Source organism: Saccopteryx bilineata, chromosome 5 (assembly GCF_036850765.1).
Source record: "Saccopteryx bilineata isolate mSacBil1 chromosome 5, mSacBil1_pri_phased_curated, whole genome shotgun sequence".
Lineage (NCBI taxonomy): Eukaryota > Metazoa > Chordata > Mammalia > Chiroptera > Emballonuridae > Saccopteryx > Saccopteryx bilineata.
Genome location: NC_089494.1, coordinates 214,045,678 through 214,066,277, shown reverse-complemented (window position 1 = coordinate 214,066,277; position 20,600 = coordinate 214,045,678). Strand labels below are relative to the sequence as shown.

The 20,600-nt window shown below is 36.8% G+C and overlaps 1 pseudogene; it reads right to left on the bottom strand.

Annotated features, from left to right (window-relative positions):
* Positions 1–477: 477 nt before the first annotated feature.
* On the bottom strand, positions 478–15,460 carry LOC136338172 (UDP-glucuronosyltransferase 2B31-like; annotated as a pseudogene).
* Positions 15,461–20,600: the final 5,140 nt, after the last annotated feature.

Here is a 20,600-nt window from a genome sequence, read left to right as displayed (position 1 = left end):
GTGACAGAGACAGAGAGAGGGACATATAGGGACAAAGAGAAGAGAGAAAGATGAGAAGCATCAATTCTTCCTTGCTGCACCTTAGTTGTTCATTGATTGCTTTCTCATATATTCCTTGATGGGGGCGGGGCTATAGTAGACTGAGGACACCTTGCTAAAGCTAGTGACCTTGGGGTCAAGCTGGTGAGCCTTGCTCAAACCAGATCAGCCTGCGCTCAAGCTGGTAACCTCAGGGTTTTGAACCTGGGTCTTCTGTGTTCCAGTCTGATGTTCTATCCACTGCACCACCACCTTGTCAGGCAGCACCTTTTAAATGTAATTCTTTGTGATTATATTGTTAATTCCAAAGTTAATGTAAATTAAATACTTGCCATGTGTAGTTTGTGTTTCTAATTGATAGGTGAGGTAAATTGGAGCTATCACAATAGTTTACCTTTTAAATAGAAATTTCTGTAATCTGACCTTTTACAGAGTTGAACACATTCATTGTTTTTTGCTCTATGGTACTTAAACCATTTGAGGAATCTGGGCAAGGACTGATGCAATCACGTTGGCTCTTTCTTCTGTCATTTTCCGGACCATGGACCCCAGACTAAACACCACAATGCCATGTTCTCCAGAGCTCTGGACAAACTCTTCCATTTCCTGTGAAGGAAGAATAGTTCCCATCACAAGAGATCAACAGCACAATGAACACTATTGAAAAAACTGCTACAATCAATTAAAGAGAGAAAATTAAGTCTTGAGTAATTAGTGTAAACACTGTAGTGCTTGTGTTTTTAAAAGTGTTAAAATACATGCAATATAATGTAGAATTACATGGTAAAGTTATTCTTATTATTGTGCAATCCACCTCCAAAACTCTTTCATCTTGCACATTGGAACTGTGCTTATCCTGTAATTCACCATTTCTCATTTCCCAGTTCCTGACACTCATCATTCTACTTTCTGTTTCTATCAATTTGACTAGTTTTACATACCTTACATAAATGCAATTATATAGTATTTGTGTGTTTTTTTGTGTATGAGTGGCCTATTTCATTAGAAAAATGTCCTTAGGATTCAGATATGTTATAGCCTATGTTAGAATTTTTTTCAATTTCACTTTTTTGGTATGTTGTTCATTCATTCTGAATCTTGATAGATTGTATAGAGGATTTGCAGTTTAGGAGATAAAATATAGGAAATATTAACCAGCACAGGTTTTCATAACACATAGGCTCATTTTATAGACATAGATGACTTTATCAGTAATGACATTTTTCTTTTCCTAAGTGTTTTACATTCTTTACTGTGACATCTTCAGATTGGAGAATTAAGACATCTAAGAGGTATAAGGTACTCCCTGGGAGTATTGCATAACTTCCTGGCATGGAAGAGTATTTGGTATAGAAGACAGAGGCTAGTTAGCTGCAGCAGAATGAACATTAAAGAACAGTAGTAAACAAGAGTCCTTGCCTAGAGATAGCCCCTGTGTCAGTGTGTGTTGTGTAGTGTGTGCTCCTTCTCTCCTACCTCCCACCCCCTCTCCTAACTCCCATCACAGTCTTAATAGTTTGTCTCTACCAGTTGTGTGCAAGGCAGAAAATCATAATACATGCCGGTGGATTGCATTTTTTTTTCTTTATTGGGAAGAGCTAATGTTAAACAGAGCCTAATTATGAAATAGTTTTAGTTACCATCATATCTGGTTATCACTTGTAACTGGTTTAGAAATATAGTTACTTGTTTTGTAATTATCAGGGCAAGGTGACCCAAATTTGTTTTTCTTGAATTCTATAAATAAGTCCCATGAAAGCAGAGTAAGGTTTCATTTACCCAGGTAATTATTAACCTGTAGTCACAGGTTTTAATCAGTAACACTTTGATTTCTTAACTAATAAACCATCACTTTCTGCAGGAGTTTTTGCTTCTTTAGCTAATTCATTTTTAAAGTTTACTTGTTCCAGGGGCTGAATAAAATATGAAGTAGATTGTGATGTCACTCATTTGACTTTTCTAAGCTGGAAACACCATTCTGTATAACTAAGACAAACAGGTTTTATAATTTATATAAGCACCTGCCCCACAGTGGGAGAGGTTTCCCCTGGACTTCCTGGAGAAGAGAGCTGGTCACACTCTTGGGTAGCTCATTTTAATGCATCCACAATTCCTGGTGAAGTCATGTTACCTGGTACTGCTTTAGAATTATTCTGCCTGTGGTCCTGACTTTTATCAGTTTTCAAATATTATTACTTTCTTTACTAGAAAAATTTCTAATTTCTCAATATACTTTCTACACCCTCTCCATCAAATGTATAAGGAGCGAAAGTTTTCATAAAATCTAGTCTAAACTTTATAACCGTCTATTTTTCCCCAATATGTTTTAAATTGTTTACTTGATTTTTCTCTCTAGAAAATAATGGCATAAGCTTTCTAACCTAAAAAATTTACTTTCTCATTCTAATCATTGTTTAAGGTTTTGTTTTAAAAAATGAGATATAATTGTCATATAACAATCTGTAAATTTAAGGTGTACAAGGTATTGAGTTGATTCATTAATATATCATATGTTTACCACTTTAGCATTTGTGAACACCTTTGTTTGGTGACATAATTATCTTATTGTGTTTGTGGTGGGAACATTTAAGATCTATTCTCTAGAACAGGGGTCCTCAAACTAAAGCCCGTGGGCTGCATGTGGCCCCCTGAGGCCATTTATCTGGCCCTTGCCACACTTCTGGAAGGGGCACCTCTTTCATTGGTGGTCAGTGAGAGGAGCACAGAATGCGGACACAAAATGCGGCGTCGCTCACGTACAGTACTACTTCTGTTTCGGTTTTTTACTTTAAAATAAGATATGTGCAGTGTGCACAGGGATTTGTATTTGTTCATAGTTTTTTTTTTTTATAGTCCAGCCCTCCAACGATCTGGGGGCAGTGAACTGGCCCCCTGTGTAAAAAGTTTGGGGACACCTGCTCAAGAATCTTTCAAGTATGTAATAAAGTATTATTGGCTAAAATTACTATATCTCCTGATGTTAATCATCTTCAAGTTGCAAGCTTGCACTCTTTGACCAACTTCCTCTCAAGCCCTCCTTTCCCTTTTACCAGTTCATGGAATCCTCATTCTACTTTCTAGGAGTTTGCCAATTTTAGGTTCCACATATAAGTGATATCACATGTTATTGTCTTTTTTCCATGTGACTTATGTCACTTTACATGATGCTTTTATGATTCATCAATGATGTCACAAATGATAGTATATTTTTCTTTCTCAGGGCTGAATGGAATTTTATTGCATTGTGTTTGTGTATTTCATGTGTTTTTATGGGTTCGTTGACAGACACTTAAGTTGTTACCATTTATTGGCTATTGTGAATAATGTTGCAATGAACATGAAATAATGGATGTATATTTTTTTATAAATAAATTTTTATTTTAATGGGGTGACATCAATAAGTCAGGGTCCATATATTCAAAGAAAACATGTCCAGGCTATACTGTCATTTAATTCTGCTGCATACCCATCATCCAAAGAGAGATTGTCCTCTGTCACCTTCTATCTAGTTCTCCCCATACCCCTCCCCCTTCCTCTCTCCCTCCTTCCCTCCCCCCACCCCCCGTAACCACCACACTCTTGTCCATGTCTCCCAGTCTCGTTCCTATGTCCCACCAATGTATGGAATCCTGCAGGTCTTGTTTTTTTTCGATTTACTTATTCCACTCCATACAATGCCATCAAGATCCCACCATTTTGTTGTAAGTGATCCGATGTCATCACTTCTCATGGCTGAATAGTATACCATGGTGTATATGTGCCACATCTTCTTTATCTAGTCTTCTATTTTTTTTTTACAGTGATTAGAGCCTTTAAGCAAACTCTTGGCCAATACAGCAAGAATTCATAAAAGAGTAGTGTCCTTAACATGTTCACCAAGTCCAAGTTGACCCCAACACCATGCCAAATTCCTGAAAAATGCAACCCAACCCCATTCAGTCTGTTAGGAGCTGTCACAAGGAGCAGGAGTCCAGGAAAAGTCCACATCCAGGAAAAGTCCGCATGGCACTGGAATTGTTGTCACAATTCTATACTTTGCAGCTCACATCCAAGTCCCAATGACCACTGCTTCTAGCTGGTAATGATTCAGGTAGACTGGAAAAGCCATCTGCAGCATGTGTGGATATGGAGCTTCTGTTCTCTGCCTGGAGAGATGAGACCAGGTTGTTTTCCCTGGAGCTCTGTGACTGTGGCTTGGTAAAGAGAACTTTGTGATACACTAAGCTGGGTGGCAAAGGTAGATTCATAATAGAAGTTGGCAAAAGGGGGAAAGAGAGCTCTAAATTAGGAGTAGGTCTCAGCCTGAAATATGAGTGGGGCATTGAGGTAGGAGGAATAAAGGAAACACTATATATTAAACAAAGCAGCAGAAAATAGGACTATCAACACCCACAACAGAGTTCTTCGAGGGAAGAATAAAAAACCTGACTATTCAGGCAAGACATAGTTAAGTGACCCTTCTGCAAATGAGATCAGTTTACCTGCTTCTTGGAAGAAATACCCTAGGCTTGTCCACAGTGTTGTAGATGGGGCTGATGACCCTGGGCACCTTCAGCCTTCAATAATGGATGTATTTTTGATATATATATTTTTTACTTTTGGATACATACTGAGAAATGAGATTTCTTGATCATATGGTAGCTTTATTTTAATTTCTTGAAGAACCTGCATATTATTTTTTATAATGGTTGCGGCCATTTTACATTCCCACCAAGAGTGCACAAGCTTCTGTATTTTCTTGTAGATCATTAAATTTTCTTAACACAGCTCTTTTCACGTTTTTTTGTTTTGTTTTGTTTTGAGAATAAATTGTATGTCTCCATGTCTGTATTTGTTTGCTGGAGGATTATTGTAAAATTTGGTAATCTTATGTTTTCTTGATTTTTCATATTCTTTGGAGCTTTGAATTGATGTTTTTGCATGTTAATTAGTAATCACCAACTTCAATCTTTACTACTTTCAGAATAAAAATGCCTTTTGTCAATACTTCTATGTATAAGGCTCTTTCAGTCCTTTAATGAATATTCCTGCTCCATGCTTCTTGCTTTCTCTTGTGGGAAAATTTTTAAGCCTGTTTGTCTTCCCTCCATCCAATAAAGGACCAGACCTGATGGTGATGCTACAGCTCAAGTTTGTGGTTTCTCTCTTGTTGGCAAACCCTTGCCTGCATTCAGCTCTTGCCCCCTAGTCTTCTACCAAATTTTGCTCTTGTGCTGCCCTTTGCAGCTTGTACATGGGGCTGGCCACAGACGAGGAAGTATGGGTTTGGAATGCAGTTCACTACTGGAGCCCACAGGTCCATTGTGGGGATCTGTAGGAGACATTTCCTTTATGGTTTGTGGTCCGGCTTCCTGATGGAGTACAGAATGCTGTCCGAAGGGACTGTGTCTCTTTAGTGCCCTCTGGGAACCTCACATGGCACTCTCCTGTCTGCTCCTTCTCACCAGGTACTGATGCTGTGGCAGAGAAATGAGCCCCTTTAGAGCATCCTGCACACCAGAGAAAGCTTGTTGTTTACTCACCAGCTTTTCCTGTTCCCTGTGGGAACAAAGACTGCCTCCTTTTAGCTCAAAGGTGTGCTGCCTTGCAGGAGAAATGCTGCTGGCAAAGTCAAGCTCTCCTTTCATCCACACCAGTGCATACAAATGCATATATATTGTTCTACAATAACGTGCTGGAAATTCTTCTCTGGAAATCTGGATTTCCACAAAATCTCTCTTATCCATACAAGACTTCCCAAGTCTGGGCCTGAAGATGCTGCTGGACTGCAGTCATGAGAGGGAGGAACCCATTCACAATGCCTGTGGGTATCGCTGCCAGTAACGGAACCTTTCTGCATATTACCTGATGCGTAGGTGGATGAGTGTCTTCTCAGGTGCCTCGGCTTATGATGCTGGATCCCGAAATTTCCACAGAGGCACTCTTGGCTGTGGATAGATAACAAATTTTGTTCTTGAATGAGGACAAAAACAGGGATGTCTTATATTCAGTTATGCTAGATTGCTGTTGTCACTCCAGAGTTACTATGATCCAGTCCAGTGGGATGTTCTCTAGCATTATAATAGTATTATATTTTTTTCTTTATGATAATACTTTTCTCACTATTTTTATTACTTGTTTATACTATATCTTTCCAATTAGAATATCTGGTGAGTGGTGACACACAATGTGTCCACACTGCTCCCCTGCATATCCATCCCTTACCCTTGAATGATCTAATCACTTTATAATGATTGTTTGAATTAATGATTGATATTTTATGTGTTGACTAATGAAGATCTTAATTTAAATGAACGTATTTCCAAAGTCTTCCAAATATATATTTTTATTATGTAATGATGGTGACATTTCAAATTCTTGTAATGGAAGAGAAATCCATGAGTGTCTAATTGGCAGGTCACTTTACTCAGATTCTCATACAGTTCTAGCTTGATCAGAAGTTCTAAGTGAAGAATACAGAATCATTCTTATTGAGATTGCAGAGTAAACAACATAAAACATACATGGAGAGGTTTACCTTAGTTAGGCCTTTAGCAGGTTTTCAGTGAAGCCCTCCAACAAATTCAAATGTGGAAGAAGTGGGCAAGGAAATTCAAAATCCCAAACAACAAGAATATTTTCATAAAATATGGCAATAAATATATTCTCTCAATTTAGGCTCATTTTATTTTTAGTAAAGGGAGAGTTTTAACTTAATTTCATATTCACTATCAATAAAATTTTAGGTTTTTAAACAGATGATTTGTAAGTACTTAAAGAGAGTGAAATCATTAGAAACTTCAAATCTTAGGTTCCTAAGTGTGGCATAGGGCCACTCTACCTCTCTATTGTGAAAAAATTCTTCAGATAATATAGTAAAAAGTTAAGTTTTTAAATCATACTAAACTACATGAGATTAAACATTTTCTTAATGACCCTATAATTTAAACATTTCCATAATATTTGTGAGAATAAGTCATTCTATAATTTTACTTCATCATTTTACTTATAAAAAATACTCTTGGGAGTGACATCAGAGAAGTGGTGCTATGAGGGGTGCTCCCGAAACCTCTCCCTTAATTTTTAACAAATTCAACAACTAGAGACAGACAAATAATCACAGGAACATCTGAAATATACATACATCAAACAAAGGTACAATTGGGTGAAAAGGTGGCTGAATATATAATCTACTCTGAAGGGAATAAGACAGAGTATGGAGTATTCCACTTTCTTCACAGACCTGAGCAAGGGCTGCTTTCACTTAGAACTGAGAAAACGAGAGGTCTGGGGGTGCAGAAAAATCTGGGCTAGGCAAGAGATGTTCAAGCCGAGAAGAGAGTGTGCCCATGGCTCAACCCATGTGGAGCTAACGCCAGTGACAGACCCTGGCAGAGGTGGGTGAGCAGTTGCCTTGTTTACTCCTGGTATCCTGGTCAGCAAGTGTGGGCAGTGTGCAAGTGGATCCACCCAGTGCCTCGGGTGTGGGAGCTTGTGTTCCTGGATGGAGGGGCTAGATCAGAGACTGTCAGCAGTGGCCCTCTGCATGGGCTGTGACCAGAGTCTCTGTATAATCCTGGTGCCCTGAATGGCAGCATGTGGGAAGTGCACAGAGAGCTGGCTTCCCTATGGGCATGGTGCCTCCACCAGCCATACAGGTGAACAAAGCACATTTCTCAGAAAGAAATCTGCAAAAGTGGTGGGGGAAGGGTGTGCAGACAGTCTTTGGAGAGCTTCTGAGTGCTAAAAAGAGCCTAATCCACAGTTTGCTCACTGCCCAGAGGGTATACGCTGGAGGCTCTGGCTCGCAAAACCTTCTTTCCCAGTACTGTGATTTAAGGGGACCTGGAGGAGGGACTTGATAGTTTTCATGGCCTCTTGCTTGGCAAGCAGTGGCTGGGGCATCATTTTGCCAGCTGATACAGACTACAAAGTGCAAAAACCTGAGTAGAGCAGACCCACGGAGCACTAGGGCATACTAGACATGCCTGGAGGCTAATAGAAAGACACCTAGAAAGCAGTCAGCTCCCAGCCCTGCCTGGTTATGCTGGTGGCTTTGGCTGGCAAAGCCTTACCCAGAACCCTGCTTTGAGTGGGGATAGAGGAGGGGATGTTTGCAGCTCTTAGAGCCTCTCACTCTCCAGGCAGTGGCTGAGGCAACTTCACAGCTGGATCACCAGGCTGCTTGTTTAGGAAGGAGAGATTTAGGAAGAGGCTCAGGGAAAAAAAAACTCTCCAGTGTTGGAGCCTGCAAATACTGACAAGCTGTGCCTACAAACGAGACCAAGGCCTAGTTTATGTCATCACCATAGTGATACATCAACTGCAAATCTCTGCCTAAGAGTGCCACAGGGGCAGAATCTGGGGTACAGTGCCACTGCCAATAAGAGAGAGAAGAAAGAAAAAGGAAGAAGAAAACCTCTCAAAAACAGGAAAAATCTACAGTATTAATAATTTTTCCATTTTTTTCTTGTATTTTTTGTTTTTCACCTTGGTCATTTTATCCTCTTTCCATTTTATTCTTTTATTATCATTTTGAGCTTTATTACCCATAGGTGTTACATTTTTCTTTCATAAAATGTAACCCATAGGTGTTACATTTTACATTCCAAAAAACAAGTTAATTTCTTTTCTCTCTTTTTTTTTGTTTCTTCTTTTCTCTTTCCCTTTTTCTCTAATTCAATTCTTATTCAAAAACAAATTATTTTATTCTTGAAGCAAATTTTTTCCCTGTGGCATTTTGTGGATTATTGCCTCATTTTTCCTCTTTGTCACCACCTGCCAACTTTGGCTGTCCATTCTACGTATTTTTGTTTCACGTAGCACAATTGAATATTCAGTTTTTTACTGCATTTTCTCAAAAAATTTTTCCTTTTTTTTATCAACTCTTTTTAGTGTTATTAACAATACCACACTCAAATGCCACTAAGAAAAATGAAATAGAATCTTATGGATACAAAAGACAGAGATGTAACTCAGATAGATGAGGAAATATCTACAGAAAAAAGTTTCAATAGCTTGGAAACCTTGGAGTTAAATGACAGAGAATTTAAATTGAAGTCCTAAAAATACTCAGGGATATACAAGAAAGCACAGAAAGGCAACTTAGAAAGCTCAAAAAGCAATTTAACGAACAGAAAGAATACATCACCAAGGAAATTGAAACTATGAAAACAAATCAGAGATGAAAAACTCAATACATGAGCTGAAAAATGAGGTAACAAGCTTAGCCAATAGAACAGGTCAGATAGAGAAGAGAATTAGTAAATAGAAGACTGGCAACTAGAGGCACTACAGAGAGAAGAGGAGAGAGACTCATGAATTTAAAAAAATGAGAAAAAAATGAGATAGCCCTACAGGAATTGTCTGACTCCATCAGAAAGAGCAACATAAAAATAATGAGTATATCAGAAGGAGAAGAGAGAGAAAATGGAATGGAAAACATATTGAAACAAATAATAAATGAGAACTTCCCAAGCCTATGGTAAGAACTAAAGCCTCAAATTCAAGAAGCAAACAGAACACTGAGTTATCTTAACCCTAACAAATCTATTCCAAGGCCCATCATAATAAAATTGGCACAAACCATTGACAAAGAAAAAATTCTCAAGGCAGCCAGGGAAAAGAAGAATACAACACATAAAGGAAGGTCCAGTAGATTATCAACAGATTTCTCAGCAGAAAAATCTATAAACTTGAAGAGAGTGGACCCCAATATTTAAAGTTCTGAAAGAGAGAAACCTCCAGCCAAAAATACTATACCCATCAGAGCTATTCTTTAAATATAAAGGAGAAATAAAAACATTCACAGATACAGAGAAGATGAGGGAATTTATCACCAGAAAACCCCACTTATGGAAATACTAAAGGGAGTTTTCCAACCAGATACAAAGAACAGAGCAAAACAAAACTACAAGTATAAGCTCCACCAAGAGCACAATAAAAACAAGATTAATCTGTGATAACTAAAACATAAGAGGGGAGAGGACAAAGATTAACAGTAACAAAGGAGGATGGAGTGCTATAGCACTCCTGAGATAATGTACTACAATGAACATGATATATATCCTTTCCATTACTTAATGATAACCACCCTTGAAAAAACTACTACAGAAGTACATGGCTTGAAAAAAGAAATAACAGAGGAAAGAAGTATGGATTACAACCAAACAAAAACAAATGAAAGAAAAAAAAAAGTGAAGAACCAAACAAGATACAGAACTATAAGAAAGCAATATATAAAATGGTAATAGGAAACCCTCGTGTCAATAATTACACTAAATGTAAATGGATTGAACTCACCAATAAAAAGACACAGAGTAGCAGAATGATTTAAAAAGAAAATCCAACTGTATGCTGCCTACAAGAAATATATCTAAGATACAAGGATAAAAACAAATTCAAAGTGAAAGGTTGGAAAACAATACTCCAAGGAAATAACATCTAAAAAAAAGCAGGTGTAGCCATACTCAGATCTAGCAATGCTGACTACAAGACGGCTAAGGTAATTAGAGACAAAAACAATCATTTCATAATGATAAAGGGGACATTGAATCAGGAAGACATAACATTTCTTAATTATATGCACCAAAGAAGCACCAAAATATATAAGACAGCTACTAACAGACCTAAAAATAAAAACCAAAAAAATACAATTATATTTGGAGACCTCAATATACCGCTTACGGTTTTAGATTGTTCATCCAAACAGAAAATCAATAAAGAAATATTGGCCTTAAATGAAACGCTAGAACAAGAGGATATGATAGACATTTACAAGACATTTCATCCCAAAGTTCCAGAGTATACATTTTTCTCTAGTGTACATGGAACATTCTCAAGAATCAACCATATGATGGGGCACAAAAATAACATCAACAAATCAGAAAGATTGAAATTATACCAAACATATTTTATGACCATAATGCCTTGAAACTAGAATTCAACTGCAAAAAAGAGGTAAACAAACTCACAAAAATATGGAAACTAAACATCATACTTCTAAAAAAAGGAGTGAGCCAAAGAAGAAATAAAAGCAGAGATCAAAAGATACATGCAGACAAACAAAAATAACAATATAAAATATCAGAATCTTTGGGATGGTAATAAGAGGGAAGTTCATATCGCTACAGGCCTATATGAACAAACAAGAGAGAGCCCAAGTAAACCACTTAACTTTACATCTTAAGAAACTAGAAAAAGAAGAACAAAGACAACCCAAAACCAGCAGGAGAAAAAAAAATCAGAGCAGAAATTAACAAACTAGAGAACAGAAAAACTATAGAAAAAATTAATAAAACAAAGAGCTGTTCTTTGAAAAGATAAACAAAATTGACAAACCCTTGGAAAGACTCACCAGGGAAAAAAGAGAAAGGACTCATATAAACAAAATCCAAAATGAAAGAGGAGAAATCACCACAGATAGCATAGATATACAAAGATTATTGTAGAATACTATGAGAAACTGTATGCCACCAAATTTAACAACCTAGAAGAAATGGATAAGTTCCTAGAACAATACAATCTTCCTATAGTGAGTCATAAAGAAGCAGAAAGCCTAAACAGACCCATAAGCACAGAGGAAATAGAAACAACTATCAAAAACCTCCCCCCAAATAAAAGTCCAGGGCCAGACGGCTGTGCTAGTGAATTCTATCAAACATTCAGAGAGGACTTGGTTCCTATTCTACTCAAAGTGAAAATTGAAGAAGCAATACTTCCAAACACATTTTATGAGGCCAATATAACCCTCATAACAAAATCTGGCAAGGAAACACAAAAAAGAGAACTACAGACCAATATCTCCAATGAATACAGATGCTAAAATACTAAACAAAATACTAGCAAATCAAATACAACACATTAAAAAAATAATACATCATGATCAATTGGGATTCATTCCAGAATCACAAGGATGGTTCAACATACGTAAAATGATTAATGTAATAAACTAAATCAACAAAACAAAGAACAAAATCCATATGATCTTATCAATAGATGCAGAAAAGGCATTCGATATAATACAACATCATTTTATGTTTAAAACACTCAACAAAATGGGTATAAAGGAAAATATTTCAACATAATAAAGGTCACTTATGATAAATCATCAGCTAACATCATATTAAATGACATAAAACTGAGGACGTTTTCCTTAAAATCAGTAACAAGACAGAGTTGTCCACTCTCTCCAGTCTTATTCAATGTAGTGCAGGAAGTTCTAGCCAGAGAAATCAGACAAGAGAAAGAAATAAAAGGCATTCATATTGGGAAAGAAGAAGTAAAGGTTTCACTTTTTGCAGTTGATATGATCTTATACATTGAAAACCACAAAGACTCCATAAAAAGACTACTAGAAACAATAAACTAATACAGCAAGGTCGCAGGATACAAAATTAATATACAAAAATGATTGCCTTCTTATATGCCAACAATGAAACATCAGAAAATGAGCTAAAAAAAAAAATAATCCAGCCTTGGCCGGTTGGCTCAGCGGTGGAGCGTTGGCCTGGCGTGTGGGGGACCCGGGTTTGATTCCCGGCCAGTGCACATAGGAGAAGCGCCCATTTGCTTCTCCATCCCCCCCCTCCTTCCTCTCTGTCTCTCTCTCCCCCTCCCGCAGCCGGGGCTCCATTGGAGCAAGGATGGCCCAGGCTCTGGGGATGGCTCCTTGGCCTCTGCCCCAGGCACTAGAGTGGCTCTGGTCGCAGCGGAGCGACGCCCTGGAGGGGCAGAGCATTACCCCCTGGTGGGCGTGCCGGGTGGATCCCGGTCGGGCGCATGCGGGAGTCTGTTTGTCTCTCCCCATTTCCAGCTTCAGAAAAATGCAAAAAAAAAAAAATAATAATAATCCTCTTCATGGTTGCAACAACAACAAAAACAACAACAAAAAATACTTAGCAATAAACATAACAAAGAATGTAAAGGACCTATATAATGAAAACTACAAAGCATTGTTAAGGGAAAGCTTAACAATGAAATGGAAAATATTCCTTGTTCTTGGATAGGAAGAATAAATATAGTCAAAATGACTATATTACCCAAAGTGATATACAAATTTAATGCCATTCCCATCAAAATTCCAATGACATTTTTTAAAGAAATAGAACAAAAAATCATCAGGTTTATTGGAACTAAAAAAAGCCCTGAATAGCCAAGGCAATCTTAAGGAAAAAGAACAAAGCTGGGGACATTACAATACCTGACTTCAAATTATACTATAGAGCCACAATAATTAAAACAGCATGATATTGGCAGAAAAATAGACACTTAGACCAATGGAACAGAATAGAAAGTCCAGAAATAAAACCACATATATATGGTCAAATAATTTTTTATAAAGGGGCCAACAACACACAATGTTGAAAAGAAAGCCTCTTCAACAAATGGTGCTGGGAAAACTGGAAAGCCACATGCAAAAGAATGAAACTACTACAGTTTGTCCCCTTGTACTAAAATTAATTCAAAATGGATCAAAGATCTAAATATAAGACTTGAAACAATAAAGTACATAGAAGAAGACATAGGTACTAAACTCATGGAACTTGCTTATGAAGAACACTTTTTGAATTTGACTCCAAAGGCAAGGGAAGTGAAGGCAAAGATAAATGAATGGGACCACATCAGACTAAGAAGTTTTTGCACAGCAAGAGATACTGACAACAAAATAAACAGAGCCTACTAAATGGGAGTTGATATTTGCAAACAACAGCACAGATAAGGGCCGAATATCCAAAATATACAAAGAATTCATAAAACTCAACAACAAAAAAGCAAACAATCCAATAAAAAATGGGAAAAGGACATGAACAGACATTTCACCCAGAAAAAAATAAAATGGCCAACAGATATATGAAAAGATGCTTATCTTCACTGCTATTAGAGAAATGCAAATCAAAACTACAATGAGATACCACCTCACATCTGTTAGAGTAGCTATTATCAATAAGAGGAGTAATAAGTGTTGGAGAGGCTGTGGAAAAAAAGGAACCCTCACCCACTGGGAGGGTGGGAATGTAAAGTAGTACAACCATTATGGAAGAAAGTATGCTGGTTTCTGAAAAAATTAAAAATAGAACTACCATATAACCCAGCAATTTCTCTGCTGGGTATGTAACCCCAAGGCTCAGACACACTGGTACATAAAGACATATGCAGCTCCATGTTCTTTGCAGCATTGTTTACAGTGGCCAAGACATGGAAACAACCAAAAAGCCCTTCAATAGATGACTGGATAAAGAAGATGTGGTACATATATACTATGGAATACTACTCAGCCATAAGAAATGATGACATCGGATCATTTACAACAACATGGATGGACCTTGATAACATTATACTGAGTGAAATAACTAAATCAGAAAAAAAAACTAAGAACTATATGATTCTATACATAGGTGGGATATTAAAATGAGACTCAGGGATATGGAGAAGAGTGTGATGGTTATGGGGGGGGAGGAAGAGAGGGAGGAGGTGGGGAGAGGATGGACTAAAGAAAACCAGATAGAAGATGATGAAAGATAATTTGACTTTGGGTGATGGGTATACAACATAATCAAATGTCAAAATAATCTGGAGATCTTTTCTCTAAACTTCTGTACCCTGATTGATTAATGTCACCCCATTAAAATTAAAAAAAAAATCCTCTTGACTTTGTATTTATGCAAAATCACCTTCCAAGGTACTAGGAAAGCCCGGTTTTCATGCTACCAAATAAATTGATGATTTACTAGTACTTCACTGTAAAACTGATCCCACTTCTTCTGATTAAATCTTTGGAACCAGAGTCAAAATAAAGCACATACATCATATTTTTTACCCTCTCCATGAATGTCATTCAATTACTTAATTCTGACAAGACAATTGGTAGGTAGGAAGGACGAAATGGAAGTCCTCCACTCTGCTTTTCAACTGTGTAAGCAGCAGAGCAACGGAGACTGGACACCAAAGATATCTCAAGTAGCTCAGCCAGCAGCTCCCCACAGGGTCCAATGGCATCTGCAAGAATGACATCAAACCTGGATTCTTGTAGTTTTGTCCTAAGTTTTCTGTCAAAACTACATCTTTACACAGCTTTTGAATACAATCAGAATATTTTGAAAAAGTCGTTGCATTAGTGCATAAGTCCAAAATGTATCTTTTGGCAGATCTGTCCATTTATTGATTATCTTTATGAAAAAAAACTCATATCATTTTTTGTTAAAGATGTAGAATAAATCTCAAATTTAATAGCAGACGACTTGGTGGAATCAACAAGAATTGAAGCTGAAGATATCAGAATGGTCACTTCCTGGCCTCTCTGGACGAGTTCATCCAGGATTGTCTTCATATTGATCCAATGGCTGTATTCTGTGGGCCACACCAGCACCTTTCCACAACACGCAGGGCTAATGGAACAGCTCAGCTGTAGCAGCAGCAGAACTGAAATTTATTTTGTAGACATTGTGGTGGAACAAATGTTTCTTTTCAAAAAGCTGAACCCTTTTACCATTGCTCATACTACGTTTAAGTAGAAATCAGTGAGAATGTTAAAATATAACTTGACATTTCAAAGTAATATTTTTTATTAACAAAGTATTTTATACAGGCCAAAATATCATAAATTAGACACCTATTTTTATAGAAATGTGTGTAATGTCTGCAAATGCTATCATTCAGCTAACGGTCAACTTTATAATGCATCTATGATATATTAGGTATTATAGATGATTGTGAGTACTATAAGATGGGGGGTGATTGTGTGTATAATCTCTTTTTGTGAAGAAAGGAAGATAAAGTCTTTATACAGCTGACAAAAATTACCTGGATGATGTTTGAAGACATTTTTTTTCTTTAAATAAAACTCTGTGAATACATAATCCCCACACCATTCAATTGATGAATATCAAATGTACAATTCAATAGTTTCTCATGTATTCACAGAACTGTGCTACCACCACGATGATCATATGAAAACTCCTTAATCTCTTGCTTCTCAAACCTGTCAAATCACTAATCTTGTATGTCTCTAATAAAATATAGCATATTTTAAAATGAAATATGTGAACTCTTGTGACTAATTTCTTCCAGTTAGTATAATATTTTAGAGATTCAGTCATATTTTAGTATGTATCATGATTTTATTGCTATTTATGGCCAGATAGTATTTCATAATATAGATATACCAAATTTTATTTATTTGTACATTAGTTGATATACATTGCCCCCCAAATATTAATGTTTTATTATAAACTACCATGTGCATACTGCTTTTGCTAAATTCCACAATTTTGTGTTTTCAAGTTTAATTTTCTTAAGAAATTTTCTAATTCTGCTTTTATATTTTGTTTGATCTACTTGTTGTACAAGAGTCTGTTGAGGGTAATTAACATCTAAAGATTTGTGAATTTTACTGTTATTTTCTTTTTTTTTAATTAAAGTTTTAATTTTATTGTGTTAACATGGTTTCAAGTGTCCCACTCAATATAACACCCTCACCATTCCAGCAACGTGCCCCCCATTACACCATTTTTACTCTTTTCCCCTGATTCCTTCCCTTCCTTCCCTCTGGGATTTGCTATCCTGTTACCTGTATCTATGTGCTATGTATATATAATTTCACTAATTTCTTCACCTTTCTGATTCTATCCCCTCATCCTCCTTCCATCTGACAGCATCCCTCTGCTCTTCACGATTCTGCTTCTGCCTCTAATTTGTTCCTCAGCTCACCATGTTTCTTTGATTCCACATGTGAGATAATATAATATATGTCTTTCTCTGCCTGGCTTATTTCACTTAGCACAATAGTCTACAAATCAATCCATGCCATTGCAAAAGGTAAGATTTTCTTCTTTTCCACAGGCTGCATAGTATTCCATTGTGTCTATGGACCACAGCTTTTTTATTCACTTGTTCACTGATAGACACTAGGGCTGTTCACTGATCCTGGCAAATAATGCTGCAATTAACAAGGATGTGTATACCTTTTTTTGAGTTAGTGTTTTGGGATTCTTATGATAGATTCTTTTTTTTTTAATTAATTTATTTATTTATTCATTTTAGAGAGGAGAGGGAGAAACAGAGAGAGAGAGAGGGAGAGAGAGAGAGGAGAGACAGAGAGAGAGAGAAGGGGGGGGAGGAGCTGGAAGCATCAACTCCCATATGTGCCTTGACCAGGCAAGCCCAGGGTTTCAAACTGGCGACCTCAGCATTTCCAGGTCGATGCTTTATCCACTGTGCCACCACAGGTCAGGCCTTATGATAGATTCTTAAAAGTGGGATAGCTGGGTCAAAAGGCAGTTCCATTTTTAATATTTTGATTTTTTTTCTTGATTTCTTATTTTATTCCACTGTAGGAAAAATTCTTCGTTTAACTTTAGTCTTGCTAAATTTTTTAATATTTGTTTTATTACTTAGATTTAATTTATTCTAGAGTCTTCTGTGTGTTTGAGAAGAATATATCTTCTGCTATGTTCTGTGTATGTCTACTAAGTTGATGTGGTCTAAAGTGTTGTTCAAGTTCATTGTTTCTTTCTTGATTTTCTGCCTAGGTACTCTATCCATTGATAGTTTTCTCTGATTCTTAACTTTGATAAGTCATCTCTGAGAAAATAATGCATAGATTTAATTTATATTTGCCCAAGTATTGGTGGCTTCTGCCACAGGTTATAGATTATAGACTGTTCCTACTTCTGTGAATTGACTGTTTGTGACTTTTGCTTATTTTTGTGCAGACTGCCATCTTTTTCTTTATGATTTGTAAGCTTTCCAGCCATACAGTGAATACCAAGTATTTTCCTATTATAAGTGTTACAGAATTGATTTGAAGAAAATTAACACTTTATGAATGATTTACCATTATTATCTACTATGGCACATTATTAGTTCAGTTTTTCTTTATTAGTTATCTAGAGGAGGTGTATGGAAAGTTCTGTGGCAAAACTTTTGTATAATTCTCTCAGCATCAAATATTTTAACTTGTTTTGAAATAAATTTATCCTTAGGCTGGACAATGTTTATTGTAAGAATTTGATAATGGTCTTCATAACTTCATAGTAAAGGCAGGACTGCTTTTCTCACAGGGGCTCCTTTGATTTAGCTGTGTAAGTTTTAGGTGGGCTGTAGGCATACTTGTGATGTGATTTTCCTATTTTTATAAAATTTTCATGATTTCTCTATACTTAACACTGTTATTGATAAAAGTCAGCCATAGTGTGTCTAGGTTTAAAAGAACATGGTGATTGTATATTTTTGATTATGCCAAAAAATCTTTTTTTCCATATTAGCTTTATGGGATGGATGGGACAATAGGCTTCCAAGGAAAGAAACAAAATATAAGACATGTTGATGTAGGGTGATTATATGAAATAATAATAATTTCAAACTGCCTTTATCAAACACATTAAATTGTCAGTATGTCTGTAAGTAATTAAATGATCCTGTGCCTTGTTTTGCAGAAAGTGGGAACATACTTACTTGTACACATGCATTAGGTATGAAAATTCAGTAAGTCTCTTTAGAGGACTACATTATTAGACCTGCTTTTCTTCATTGCTGTGTCAGTTACCCAGAGAAGTTATATGGGAGGTCTTGTCCTAAACCTTTTGTAAAATTCTTCCCACATTAAAGTTTCACCTTGTTTTAAAATAAATTCAATCTCAGGCTAGACATTATTGAATTGTGGAAATTGTGGAGATGTATGAAAAACATGAGGCCAAGATATATTAAAAGTAGAAATTTATTAAAATGCCTGAATGAGATTGGGCAGAGGCAGACTAAACTGTGTCAGCCCTGACCAGAGAAAAGACACTTTCTTTTATAGGAAAGGTGAGGAATGGGGATTTAAAGGCTCGAGGATTTTCAGTGAACTCCCTAGTTTTCAGGTCCTGGTACAGCAAGCCTCAGTAACTGTGTTCATTGGCCTGACTCAGTAATTGATAACCTGATTTTCTCCTGCAGGATTCAGCCATCAGTCAGTAGTCAAACTGGTTCCTGGCTATAAAATGGGGGTGAATGGCCTCTACGGTGTATCCATAAAGTCATGGTGCACATTTGACCGGTCACAGGAAAGCAACAAAAGATGATAGGAATGTGAAATCTGCACCAAATAAAAGGAAAACCCTCCCAGTTTCTGTAGGATGATGTGTCAGCATGTGCACATGTGCAGATGATGATGTAACACCGTGTGTACAGCGGAGCAGCCCACGGCCATGCCAGTTGAGATGTGGACGGTGCAGAGGAAAGTTCAGTGTGTTCTGTGGCTTGCTAAATTTGAATCTGTGACCAAAGTGCAACGTGAATATCGGCACGTTTATAACGAAGTGCCACCACATAGGAATAACATTCCTCGGTGGGATAAGCAGTTGAAGGAAACTGGCAGTTTGGTGGAGGAACCCCGTTCTGGTAGGCCATCAGTCAGTGACGAGTCTGTAGAGGCTATATGGGATAGCTACCTAAGGAGTCCTAAAAAAATCTGTTCGTGAGCCCACATCAAACTGCACTAAATAGGTATGAAACTAGAAGAGTTTTCCTTTTATTTGGTGCAGATTTCACATTTACATCATATTTTGTTGCTTTCCTGTGACCGGTCAAAATTGCACCATGACTTTACGGACAAACTGTATTTTTACCTAAAAAATCACTGGGGAAAAAAATCTTTTTTTTTCTGTTGCATGAGGTTTTAGAACTGCTTCTATACATTTACACATTGCTGATTCCAAATCTGAAATTCGTTTTTTGGTGCATGCTCTAGTTTTTATGCACTTTTAATTTCTTTTTGTTACAGTTAGTGGCATGCATTGATTTTTAAATGGAGTTAAAGGACAATGACTTTTGGATTAAACATAACCACAAGGCAACTAATTAATGTTTTACAAACATCACTTGTACATAATTGTAGTTGTTTTTAAATGTAAAAAATTATTATCTGATTAAAACACACTCTTATTTTGTTTTAAGATTGAATCATGGCTTCTTTGAGTAGGCGTAAATGTAAGAATAGTCCTGACACCTTCTGTTATATATGTGGCTGTTACACAGTTTAACGTCAAAGGTGCAATATTTCATCATTTGTGACATGTGCATATGTAGCCTATATTCAAATTCTCCTTGGTGATCAAGACAATAATTGGTTTCTTATATTGTGTGTCATAATTGTGAGAAAATGCTTCGTGACTGGACAAAAGGAAAATGCAAAGGAATGCCTTTTGGTACTCCCATGGTTTGGCGTAAACCTAAGGATCACAGCAGTGAATGTTATTTCTGTCTGATCCATACAAAGGGCATCAGCAAGAAAAAACGGCGTGTGAGCACATATACTAATATTCTTTCATCAATACGACCTATCCAACACTCTGAGACACTCCCAGGTCCAGTTTTCAATGGTTTTATTTCTTCTAAGGTTGAAGAAAGTGAACATGATGATCAAGTATATTTTGATAAGATGCATGAGGAAATGGTTGTAGAATCTGAAGGGTCTTCTTCTGATGCCAAGCAGTCATTAACCCCTCAGTAGTTTAGCCAACCTGAATTGAATGACTTAGTAAGAGATTTGGGCCTACCAAAGAAAGCAGATGAGTTATTAGCCTCCAGTCTTCAAGAAAAGA